Genomic DNA, 13,884 nt, shown 5'->3' with positions numbered 1-13,884 from the left:
GAATCTCTAAGATGCTAGTTGCTACAAACTAGCTGAAGAAGAAGAAGAAGAAGAAGAAGAAGAAGAAGAAGAAGAAGAAGAAGAAGAAGAAGAAGAAGAAGAAGAAGAAGAAGAAGAAGAAGAAGAAGAAGAAGAGCTGAATGAGGACAGAGATGTCAACATGAATATTCCTGCAGAAGTCCTGTTCCCATTGGCTAACATGACTTTGAAATGGAAATGTTTAGTTTAATGAGCAGGCTCAGACTTTAACTTGATCATAGAGTGAAATGGTCAGTTTAACATTAACGAATACTGAAAGGAGGCTGATGAGAATCCATTGCAATATGAGGGACTATTTTAAAAGAATAAAATAATTTAAAAAAAATGTCCATGTCAAAAAATTCAATTTTCCTTCAGGCACAATGTATATAACTGACAGTATTGAATAGCTACGGATCGTATTGAGGTGTACTAACACTATCCATCCATCCATCCATTATCTTGACCGCTTATCCCATTAGGGGTCACGGGGGGCTGGAGCCTAACCCAGCTGGCTTTGGGCGGAAGGCAGGGTACACCCTGGACAGGTCGCCAACCCATCACAGGGCTAACACAGAGAGACAGACAACCATTCACGCACACACTCACACCTACGGGCAATTTAGAGTGACCAGTTAACCTGGTGAGCATGTTTTTGGACTGTGGGAGGAAACCGGAGAACCCGGTGAGAACCCACGCATGCACTGGGAGAACATGGATTCGAACCAGGAACCTTCTAGCTGTGAGGCACTGTGCAGCCCTGTACTAACACTAAACACGCTGAATATCAACATGTGGAGCAGGCTCATAAACTCTGCGGACACAGTCATAAAAGTGAAGGCTCAGACTTCAACAAGGGAACTGAACAGAAACATATTTCAGACTCACAGTGTCCAGTTTTCTGTCTACTCGTTCTTATTGAGAAAAATAAGCATGTGAACGTGGTCATGTGTAAGCCGGGAGCGCAACCGGGTCATAATCAGTCCAGCAGCGGAGAAAAAAAGCGCTCGTGGAGACCTGTCACTCAGCTGCAGCCCCCAGCTGATCGTCTCCTCTGTGCACAACACCTTTAGTCAGCTGATTAAAACTTAAAACACCTCCCTGATAACTGAAAGGAATATGAGACCACATGATGTTTGTTCCATGTGATAGAGAATTGAAACAAAAACGTGTTTGAGTAAGTTCATAACAATTAATTAATCTATACTTGATTAATTGTTGACATCCCTTATCTTTACATAAACATTTTGTGTAAACTTGCTGTTGATGACTGGGTTTAAGGGGGATAATGGATAATGAACAGGTGGCTTCATGTCAGGATTCTAATTTGCATAATCACCCGTTCACCATACTGAATCCCTTACCTGAATGCAGGTTGAATTCTTAACTAAAAGTCCATAAAATGTACCAGAGCATTCACAAGAGTTCATGCTTAAAAGTTTTCACTTCAGGGTTTACTACCTGGTCAAGCCTTTATAAACTCTGCAAACAGAAACTACATAAGACTTCAATCTTTCCTCATATCCTCTTGGATTTAACTGCTGTTGCAACTATTGAACATTTAAATGTTTGTGAGTAGGGACCGGGGCATGTGCGACATAAATAGGCCAGCAATCACAAGTGGATCATAGACCAAACAAATAGAAGATAAATGTTGACACCTTCCAGACAAATCAGCCTCTTTGTCCTTAATCCAGTGAGTGTTCATCAAATACAACACATCTTCTAAATCCAGCTCAGTAATTAAACAATCCAAAGCTTTCAAGTGAAATGTAATAGCTCAGGAAGTGCCGACAAAGAAGTGATTTGTTTTTCATTTCCATTCAAACAGAGACTCGCTCTTCTTCCATTTCCACATTCGGAAGTGAAACAAATCCAACAAACAGAAGTGAATGCACAATGTGAAAGTAATTTCCACTGCAAGTATGAAAAATGTCCTCCTGAAAGCTTTTCAGTCTATTCTGATTTATTTCCATCAGACCGTAGAGATCATTAGAAGAAGACAAGAGCAAAGGCTGTGCCCAGAATAGCCGTCAGAGCAGCTCTGAGACGTGGACGCAGAAATCGAAAGCATGTGACATTAAGAAACAATCATGTTTCCGACCAAACTTCTTTGATTTCTTAATTAATTTTGATGTCAAAGCACAGACCATGTTAAGTGTGTCTTCAAAGTGTTTTCTGAGGCTTTTGGTTTTTAATCAGGTTTTCTTGTGGTCTTGTGGAACCTGAACCTGGAAATCAAATCAATGAAGAAAGAGTACAAATCTAATATTTTAATCTGCTTCAGACTCTTCAAAGGACTGACCTGTTGTTAGAAGAACAGAAAGAAATGAAAGACGGGGAATTCACCAGGACAAAAGAGCAAATCTGATTGGTGTTGAGCGTACTCTGGGAGCGGGGTTTCATGTTCCCTTTACTGTCATTCTTTACAGTCTCACCAGCAAACTGAGAGGCCAGCAAGTCCAAGAGTTTACCTGCAATCAAATGCAGATTTCTGCTTAGAGACATTAAAGCTACAGTGAGGAGTTTTTGAATGGTTATGAGACAGACTGAAATGATCACTGATGCTTCTTTATGACCAAAAAAACACACAAGACCTTTAGTGACAAGATTTCATCTTCCTGGGTGACTATTTCAACGCCTGTGTTCACTGTTCAAATAAGGCGACTAACAGCAACTTCAAGAGACAGCCTTGTTTACATTTTTCAGATCAAATATTTGCAATAAGTGATACATTTGCTTCTTAAAAGACAGCAGGAGGAGATTTTTTTTGACCACGTAGATGTGAAGGACAAGGTAAGACAAGAAATGAGACGTACCACCTTGTCCACAGAGGGCGCCAAAATCACCAAATCCAATCATCCAAAAAGTTCCTCACAGGAGCTTTAATCAAAGCTAAATCTACATTGAATGGAGGCTGATTGCTTCAGTGACTGCATTATGGCTGGCGGACTCTTTTACCCTCCACAAGGTTGTGCAGCCAAAGCCCACTGAACCACTGGTATACGACTATGACTACAAATAGAAATCAGAACACTTCTGAACACACTCTCGTATCGTAAAGAGCTCATAGTGCCCTATTACCCCTCCTGAACTCTACGTTCCCAACATGCAGGCTTGCTAGTTGTACCTAAAATCTCTAAAAGTAGTATGGGAGGTAGAACCTTCAGTTATCAGGCCCCTCTCCTTTGGAATCATCTTCCAGTCAGGGTCCGGGAGGCAGACACCCTCTCTACTTTTAAGAGTAGGCTTAAAACTTTCCTTTTTGACAAAGCTTATAGTTAGAGCTGGATCAGGCTTGGACCAGCTTTTGTCATGCTGCTATAGGCCTAGACTGCCGGAGGAACTGGCAAACTGACACACAAGTGGATCCTAGCTCACCCCCTTCCCCCCAACCCCTTCATCACTTTCTTTAACTCTTCCTGTCCCATTAAAGTTACTAACCATAGACCTTTCTGGAGTCCCTGAGCTCCATTGTCTCGTAGATTCCTCTGAGCTGCCGTAGACGTGCTCCTGCTGCGGACGATCTGGACTCCAGCTGATACGGACGTGCTGGACTCCAGCGGCAACAGCTTCTACGACTCGTCTTATCACTATCACTTCTTTCTCTTACTCCCCTCTATCTGTCTTTCCAGACCCAACTCGGTCGAGGCATGATGGCTGTCTAACATGAGTCTGGTTCTGCCTGAGGTTTCTGCCTGTTAAAAGGAAGTTTTTCCTCACCACTGTAACTAGCTAAATACTGCGAGGTGCAATGCTCATGATGGATTAAGGTGGGGTCAGACTGAGTCTTACCCTGTCTTGAAGTTGGGTCTCTGTTCATAATTTGACATAGAGTGGTCTAGACCTCCTATGTTTGTAAAAGCGTCCTGAGATAAGGTTTGTTGTGATTTGGCACTATACAAATAAAGATTGATTGATTGATAAAGATTGATTCTGATGCCAAAATCTGGCCTCATGCCTACAGAGTCAGCTTTGTTTTTACAACTATGTTTTATTAAGAGATATGATGGACAATGGAGCCAGAAACAGGGCAGAGAGTGGAGTATAACATGGGGCAAAGGGCAGAGGGTGGGAGTTGAACCTGGGGAAAGTAGCCTCTGTACTCGGAGCATGCAACTAACCGCTGAGCTGAACAGACCTACAAAGCATGGGTCGTAATATAAAACAATGCGTATTGCAATACTCTAATTTACAGAAAGTGAGGCTGAGAATTTATTTCAGGGTCACTGGTCAAGGTCAGTGGGTAGTAGGGGTGGGTAATGATTTTCAAATATCTGAATTTTCATGCACTTTGTAAAAATGAAGTTACTTTGAAAATGTTCTCATTTTAAAAGTACAATTTTTCATTGTCTTTTACCAGTGCCTGGTTGTAATATGGTATTCCTATCAGGCTTACAGAGTCTTAAAGTCTGACAGAGAGCAGAGCAGAGTCACACTCAGCGGGCAGAATGAAGAGCAGCTGCATTCTCACAGAATTCAGCTCCTTCTTGCGCGCTTGAACAGAGCTGTGGACGTGTTTATTAGTTCTTTAGAGGGTAACAACTGTGAAAACACTGAAATGTCAGATTTCTTTCTTTCAGTAGTTTCTTTATCCAGTGCTAGAACTTAACTTCCCCTCTTCCCCCTCTTTAATGTTACTCGACTGCTGTTCTCTCTGGCTTCAGGAGCTTCCTACGGGCACATACAGGAGCAGAGGTTTTTGGATTTTACTGTATTGTTTTGATTTTGTTTTACTCTTTCAGTCTTTTATTATTTTACCTACTGCTGTCTGTCTGTTCTCTGTGAAGCACTCTGTATAAAAGGTGTTTCATAAATACACGGCAAAAACTCAAAATCTTACCTTGTGAAATTGTCTCATTTTTTAATCAAAATGTCTTATCCAACTTGTTTTAAGATGCATTGACTGGATAAGTAACATTTGAGCAAGATAGAGGGACTTGTTTTAAGACAATACATCTTAAATATCTTGTTAAATCAAACAATCTTGAAATGATCTTGTTTTGAGTTGTAATTTAGAAGAAACAAGGTTTATGTAACATTTTGTACATTTTTCAAGCTGAGATCTTATTTGTAGAAGACGGATAATCTTGATTTAAGACAAACCCTTTACTTGATTTAAAGCTGCTGTGAGGAACTTTTAGCTTGTATCGATTCTGGCGCCCCCTTGTGGACAAAGTGATACCTCTTATCTCTTGTCCTGTCCATGCAAAATAAGTGTCTTCAGACTATAACCTCATCCTGTTGTCTTTTAAGGTTTAGATTTATCGCACAATGTGATTATTTGCAAGGAAAACAGCCAAAAAAGGGTGTTACTAAAGCGAGATGTCAATCATCTGTTCTGACACCTACCCCCTCAGAGCAGTTTCAGGCATTAAAAATGACAACAGAGAAGGTATCAATGTTGTTGTAGATGGTCTTGTTCGCATTTGAGGGTCATAAAGAGGCATCAGTATCAGTTTCAGTCTGTTTCTCAGCCAGTTAAAAACTCCTCACAGGGCCTTTAAGTAAATGCATTTTATTGGAGAGTCTATCAGAAAACAGCTCCATTGATAAAAGAAAGAAAGAAAGAAAGAAAGAAAGAAAGAAAGAAAGAAAGAAAGAAAGAAAGAAAGAAAGAAAGAAAGAAAGAAAGAAAGAAAGAAAGAAAGAAAGAAAGAAAAGTTGTTGTTTTTAAGGGTTTGGTTTCAGTTTTCAGACACTGTTTCTTCTAAATCAGATAAAAATATACATCCTCAAACTACATGCACACAATGAAACACCTACTTTATAGCATAGCTGGCTTATCCTAAAAAACAACATGACTGAATATTAGTATATCCAGCTCACTATGAGAAGACATTATATCTCAAAATTCTCAAATTAAACTTTGTCATCTTATTTAAAGCACAAGATGGTCTTAAACCTAGTGAAGTGCTTCTATAATAAAACTCAAATTAAGGTGATATAAATATTTTATTGAGTGAAAAAATACTAAATGTTGTTATTCTAAGACACTAAGCTTTAAACTACTAATAAAATATTGCTTAGAATAAGTTTTCCCTGCTAATTTTAAGATCACAGTTTTCTAAATATTAAGTCTTATTTTAAGAAATCTTACCAAGCAAATTTTCACTTGTTCTATTGGCAGATTTTTTCTGCTTATTTCAAGGTAAAAGTACCTTAATAAGTTTTTTTCTTGTTTTTGGAGGGGCATTTTTTACAGTGTAAAGTAGAGTTCAATTTTGGATCCATTTAATGTATCGATGTGAGGGGCAGGACAATGAATATACTACTGTGAAAACAAGTATGTTGCTACTCTGCTGCATCAGTATTCTTGCACAGCCCTGGCGTTGACTTATTCTGCTGAACTCTGATATAGATGCAAATGCAATTATCCAGAGAATATTGCAATGCAGTCTCCCCACCTAGACATCTATTTGATCAGAAGTGAGATATCACACAGCAGCATGTCGTATCTGTACGTGTGGAACAACAGAGTCCTGTTTGCTGAAGTCTGACAACATACTCTCTCCCCCCTGACTTCATCAACTCACCCTGCCCTAGAACAGACTATCTCTGGAGCTTTATCACTAGTTTGTGCCTCTCTTTTTACAATATTTGTAAGTTGAAAGCCGTCTGCTCCTCTGATGACAGCCCGTTCCACCAGCGAACAACTGGCTCCCAGTTTGTTGGCAGAGAGAAACAGAAAACACTCGAATCATTTTTTACAAGCCTGTCATGATTCAATTTTGGAATTTATTTGTATCCTCCAAAAGAAAAAAAAGAGGATGGATTAGCATGCAACTCCATTAAAATATTTAGAGCACCAGTGTAGAGGGGCATCACTCAAACTGCCTCCATGAACCGAAGTAACCCCGACAAAGACCACACATGTGCTTTGTCTTTGGGGTTGCCAATGTAAATGTTTGGTTGCCACAAAAAAATCTCCTCTACATTCATAACAGATGCCGAAGCTTCTCTCTGTTTATGTAAGAATGAGGCCGAAGGCTTTTGGGGAAAAAAGTGTGACATGTGTGAAGGAAGGAGAGACGAGAGAGAGAGAGAGAGAGCGAGAGAGAGAGAGAGAGAGAGAGAGAAGGGGAAAAAATGTGAGACAGACTGGCAGGGAGAGAGCCAGTCTTGCTCGTGTTTCACCCACGTTTGCTGACCGTTAAATGACCACTGAGATTTTTGCTGTGTCCATGATTAGCTGCTGGCGTAAACTTGTTTGACAGACGACTCAACACTTGAAGAAAAATACCTTAAACCAACCCGAGACCCGGAGGAAATCTTGTGTAATACAACCACATCTACGCCAAAGCTTCAGAAAGAAATTAATACGGCTGTTTGAATTATTTAGCCAGACTCCAGGGCGCACACTTGAGATTATGTGCAGGATTATCTGACAGGTTAAAGGCAAACATGACAGTAATATGAATGTTTCATATTTTCAGGGTGAGACAAGACAGTGCTGGAACAGCAGTTCCTTTTCTACCCCTCACTTAAGTATGCACTTGATTAACCCCGCTGAAGTGTGCAGGAGGGGAGATGAGAAGAGACGAGAGATAAACACCTGGTTGGGAACCAGCAACCTCCCTCCCCTCCGAGCAAGGCAGACAGCTACCACTTCAATGGAGCTTTTGAAAAGCAGAGGGGAAAATGCTACTGCAGGGCTCAGCAGCCAGATTAAAGGCAGCAGTGCTCCTTTTTCATTTTGCTTTGACAAGAAGATTGCAGACTGCAGTCAATTTATCTGTCTTTGTCCTCTTCTCGTCCCAGGGGCTGTGAAGCGCTGGCTGAAGAGCAGCAGGTGGTGGGATCGTATCGCAGCACAGCCTCAGAGGTTTGTATGGAACTAGAGAAGAAGAAGAAGAAGAAGAAGAAGAAGAAGATGCACATTCCTTGCATGTACATTTGTCTAAAAAACAGAGTCAAATTGTTCCTGCATGAAACTCCAGAGCAAAGTGTTGTTTCTTTAAAACATCTGCTTTGCAGGCGCAACAAGTGCAAATAACTGCGTGTACAATAAAAGCTCTAAAACACACTTCAAAGCCGTCGGAGGAATTTAGACTTTAACGAGCCAGAGGGGAGAAATGGAGGAAACACAAGGTGCATAAATGCTCCAGTCAGCCAAGACCAGACCTCTCAAAACCTCAGGAGATCTCAGCGGGAGCAGGAGCGGGAGTCTCCCACAAAGTTAAAAAAAACCCACAGACACAGAGAGCTAAACAAGGCTCGACTGCAGCCAGACTCATCTCAACCTGGCAGCATGCTGTTTAAGCTCAGAACAAAGCAGTTACAGTTGCCCTTCCCACAATGCAACACTACTGTAATGCAGACAGAAGGCAGCAGGCAAAACAACAAAGTTCATGGGAGTCTGTCTGGCAGGGCGAAGGAGACACCTCTGTGGACGCAGCAGACACAACAACAGCGCCGACCCAAAACACATCAGAGAGCGAGAGAGAGAAGGAGACAGAGAAAAGAACAACACAGAGGGATATATGTAACAACATCAAACATGAGCGGCAGGCTTTGGCAAGTGCACTTGGCAGCAAGCATGCAAACAGGTTGATGAGCTGAGGGGGCAAACATGTTATTAAGGAAACATAATTACAGTTATAAATTTCGATGCCATCTGGAGGGTAAAGAGCAAAAGAAGCAGAGGAAAAAAGAGAGTGCTTTCTTTTAACGGGACTCTGGGTGTCTCTCTTTTCAAAATAAATTTACTCCCAACAACTCTGCTCGCTCGCTCTCACCCAGCACAGCGTGACATATTTTCACTTTAAAGACGAGGAAAAAAAGAGAGAGAGAGAGAGAGAGAGAGAGAGAGAGAGAGAGAGAGAGAGAGAGAGAGAGAGAGAGAGAGAGAGGGGCAATATGAGGCCGTCTGGAACAATGAACCTTTAAAGTCTCTGTTTTATGATCAACACTGAAGCAGTGGAGGGTTTCAGTAGAAAAGATGAACTCACTCTCAGGCCAGAGTCTGTTTTATATGAGAGACTTGAAGGCAGGGAAATAATGGAGGTAGAAGAGCCTGTGATAAAATGAAACATTAATTTAAAGCACCAAAATTAGGGCTGGTGATGGAACTTTTTCAGTGCTTACAAAGAGCCGGTGATTTAATTTTGTTATCATTTACCGTGAAGATTTTTAAGATTATTGGACTCCATCAATCAATTCTCTTAAATATTAAATATACAAAAATGAAAGGTCAAAATTGAGCGACGACTTTCCATTTATAAGGCAGAAAAACATTACAATCAAGAAGCTTAAAGCCTTAAATATTTCCAAACCCATGTGAGAAAAGGTACTTTAATGATTCAAAGATTGAAAAAATATGAAGCCTTTCATTTTCTTTTGACTAAGAAAATGATAGATTTGAGCTTGATGTTTCTCAATATGCCTTTTCTGTCTTGTTTGACTAATGTCAGACAATTTTTAATACAATATTAAAGAGTTTTCACATTTAATAATTCTCAAAGATAGATATCAGAAACCAGTGTTCACAAAAAAAAAAAAAAAAGTTCTGTTTTTAATACAATGCAAACAAGAAAGGTCCGGTGAGGTCCTGAAATTAAATATTAATCAAATGGTTTGAAACCCACAGACTTTAGAGTCGCAAAGCGGCTGAAAAATCCTCACATTTAAGAAGCTTAAGGCAACAAATATTTTACAAATTCTTGCTACAATAATTGCCTTAATGATTCATTTATTAATTAAATATGTAGCCGTTTGGGGCGCCGTTGGCCTAGCGGTCTAAGTGCGTGCCCCATAAACAGAGGCTATAGTCCTAATTGCAGGTTCGATTCCAGCCTCGAACATTTACTGCATGTCCTCCCCAAGCGTGCCGGATACGGCCCTGGTGGTGAGGCTTTCAGCAGTGTGACTGCCCCCTGGTGGCTGGCTGCAGTATAGGTCAAAAAATCCGTCTCCCCCATTCATTTGAATGGAGGAGCAGTCAAACTTTAAAAATTAAATACACGTCGTACGAATGTTTCTCACATCTGTATGCTGTGGTGATATGTAGTTAGTATTTGACTGTTTTGTGTCCAAGGCCTCTTTTTTCTGAAAAGTTTATGTTTCGTTAGTTATTAGAGTTTAAAAAACGGGGTTTTACTTCCTGGTTTCCTTTGATTCACAGCCGCCGTAGAACGAAACTTCAAATGACACACAGCGTCTTGTGACGTTACGCTGTAGGGCGGAGCTTATTACAAAGGCTTCACAGGCTCTGGCTGCACAATGGCTGCGCCCAGGAGAGGGATTTTTTGGCTTCAGAACTGTACAACGGGAAGAGGCGGAGCAACGCTGTCCATTTTTATTTACAGTCTATGGTCCTCCCCCACTCTCCACTCCCCACATTTCCTGTCTCTCTTCAGCTGTCCTGCCCATTAAAGGCGAAAATGTCCAAAAATTGAAAAAAAAATATAGATATATATATGTAGCCGTTACATTTTCTTTAAATTGACTAGTTAATGATTAGCATGATTAGCTTAGCAGCAGGTTTCATTTTCAATCAGTCAATCTCTCTCTATATATATAGCGACAAATCACAACAAATGTTCTCTGAAGACGCTTTCCAAACAGAGCAGGTCTAGACCGTACAGATCCAGTCCCATCTTACAGACAGGACTCAGTCTGATCTCATCTCAATCCACCATGAGCAGAGCACTTTGCAGCATTTAGCAAGTTACAGTGGCAAGGACAAACTTCCTTTAACAGGCAGAAACCTCCAGCAGGACCAGACTCATGTTAGACACACATCTGCTGAGACTGAGGCAGATGGACATATGTGTTTAAATTCTGAGTATCAAACAATGTGAAACACAGTATTTAAGACTTTTGGACTTTCCTTTACATAGGTTAGATTTTAGAAACCAGTGTGGCGTTACATTTCATCAGCTGAGTGAGTACACTGATGACTGCGCCGGCATCAGAAATGTGACATGGTCTCATTCCTGGGATCAGATACAACATTTTACAATGCTGATGTCACATAATACATACTCCAATAGGGATCATACATGGGTCATACTTTAAAATATCTGTGCTCCAGATTCTGAGGTATGGTAGTCAACACGCGTCTGCAGCTTTTGTCTGAGCAGGATCTTAGATTATAAGAAACCTTACTCTCAGCCAACATTGTCAGTTCTCCTCCTCCCTTGATTTCCACACAGGTAAAGTCATCTTTATTCATCATCTGTGCTGCACAAAGATCGCCCCTGTGAGTTGATTTTGTTTATTTAGAGGCCTGTTTGTTCTCTCGATGAGAAAACACTGAACAGACTGTAAGTAACCGTCTGAGGAATTCTGGATGTGGGAGCATGAAAGGCCGGTTTAAAGAGCCTGACTGATGTCACCCACACAGATCCTGAATGATATCTCCTCTGAGGAGGTTTCCATAATGAATGACTGCAGTCATGGGGAACTGTGCGTCTGTCCTCCAGAATAACTTCTCCACTCCTCCATGTACGCTTTGTCCCTTTTTATACATCAGATTCTTTTAAATGATTACTTTGGCTGATCTGTTTGTCGGTCTAGACTTGAAAAAGCTATTATGAGATAATATACATGAAAGCAGCTTATCTGCTAAGAACTGATCAGAGCATGTTTACTTCGGTTTAGGCCTCATTGAGAGTTTAATATCTGTTTTCAGGTCGACTTGAAAAAAGAGCAGCTCAAACATTTTGACAGAAAATTACAAACAGTCAAAGAAAACTTTTACACGTATAAGGGACACAATATGTCTAAAACTGAAGGGGCCACTGAACAGGTACAGTGTGCTTTAAATTATTTTGGTACATTTTCTAGTAGCAGAATAAATGACCAATATTTTCTCAATTCTTTTAAAAATGTAATTTAAATTTCCAACAAGTAATAAGTTTTGTCAATTTGAGGTCCTTCTGCTTATTAAAACAGGATTAAAGGGAAGCATATTCAATGTTTGCTTCTGTAAAAAGTTTAGTGGATATATTTGAGGTTTGCACTGTAATTTTTAAGTCATATTTTTCTGACTTAGTTGACCAAAAAATTGCCAATGAGCTATGAAAAGCAGATTAACAGAAGGAGGAAATCATCACAAGTTGCAGCCAACTAACTGACTGACTAACTAACTAACTAACTAACTAACTAACTAACTAACTAACTAACTAACTAACTAACTAACTAACTAACTAACTAACTAACTAACTAACTAACTAACTAACTAACTAACTCACTCACTCACTCACTCACTCACTCACTCACTCACTCACTCACTCACTACCTAACTAACTAACTAACTAACTAACTAACTAACTAACTAACTCACTAACTAACTAATTAACTAACTAACTCACTCACTCACTCACTCACTAATTAACTATCTCACTAACTAATTAACTAACTCACTAACTAATTAATTAACTAACTCACTAACTAACTAACTCAATAACTAATTAACTAACTCACTAACTAACTAACTAACTAACTAACTCAATAACTAATTAACTAACTCACTAACTAATTAACTAACTAACTAACTAACTAACTAACTAACTAACTAACTTACTAACTAACTAACTAACTAACCAACCAACCAACCAACCAACCAACCAACCAACCAACCTACTAACTAACTAACTAACTAACTCACTCACTCACTCACTCACTCACTCACTCACTCACTCACTCACTCACTCACTCACTCACTCACTCACTCACTCACTCACTAACCAACCAACTTACTTACTAACTCACTCACTCACTAAATAACTAACTAACTAACTAACTCACTCACTCACTCACTCACTCACTAACTAACTAATAGGGATGGGACATGATTTTCGAACACTCGAATATTCTTTCACTTATTAGAAAATTGAAGATTTAAGGCAAATATGATCTCATTTTAAAAGTAGAATTCTTCATCATTTTCACCGGTGCCTGGTTGTAATACATTATTCCTGTCAGACGGTGGCTATAGAGCCTCTTAAAGCTTTTTGCTAACCGCAATAAGTATCAGAAGAAGAAGAATGCTAACTGCATTAAATAGCAAAAGAAGAAGAAACTATTTTAGATTCTTTAAATTTTAAGAAAGCGCTGTGAGTACACAGCAGCTAACACTGCACAAAGGTCAAATCATGCGGAGTGTATTTTTGTCATTACCATTCAAAATGTCCCAGTGCACACTGACCCGACAAGTCCAGATATAAATCTTCTTTCAATATGTCATGCCAAAAATAAGGACTGTAATGCAACAAGCACAATGCCTTGATACGTTTTGTGAAACTAGATGTTAAACTTCATTTTTGTCTTGTAATATCTTGAAATAAGTTTGTGACTGGACTTGTCAGGCCAGTGTGGCTTATGTATAGTTAAATTAGATATTTAGACTAGTATCATACCTGCTTTATAGTTGATAAATTCTGCTTCAATGTGAGGCCCACATCTCCTTTCATTGTTGGCATTTCATATCAGAAATCTCTTCCGTTGTGATTGAATAAACATTGACATGTTTTTCTTTTTCTGCCTCATTGATCTTAAAACATGTTTGTGGACACGGGCTTCTTTCATAGATTATTATTTTACTCTGAGTTTGACGTCCATCTGATTCTTTTATATTCCGTTAGAATAAAGTGATTTTAACCTAAAGCCAAGAAAATGTCAGAGTACCTATTGTGGCAGCATGAAAGAAAATCAACTCAGCAGTTTAAGAGCAAACCTGAACATTCACTGTAGCTATGATCATCCTTAAAGCAGCACCACTGCTTTATTAACATCCAATTAAAGTGTAACCACAGACAGAAAAAGTCATTAGTGCCTCCACATTAAAGGAGAAGTGTTAAATCTGTGGGGTCAGAAGAGGAGAGGCAGGGTTTTAAAAGCACATTCCTCAAGTGCTAAAAG

General features: G+C 39.6%; 1 protein-coding gene across 1 annotated transcript in view; it reads right to left on the bottom strand.

Moving 5' to 3' along the window:
- kremen1 (kringle containing transmembrane protein 1) overlaps nucleotides 1–13,884 on the bottom strand; it is a 107,787-nt gene that overhangs the window by 20,598 nt on the left and 73,305 nt on the right. The window lies entirely within an intron of this gene.

This window comes from Notolabrus celidotus, chromosome 9 (assembly GCF_009762535.1).
Source record: "Notolabrus celidotus isolate fNotCel1 chromosome 9, fNotCel1.pri, whole genome shotgun sequence".
In the NCBI taxonomy this organism is placed as follows: Eukaryota; Metazoa; Chordata; class Actinopteri; order Labriformes; family Labridae; genus Notolabrus; species Notolabrus celidotus.
This window is presented reverse-complemented; position numbering and strand designations above follow the sequence as displayed.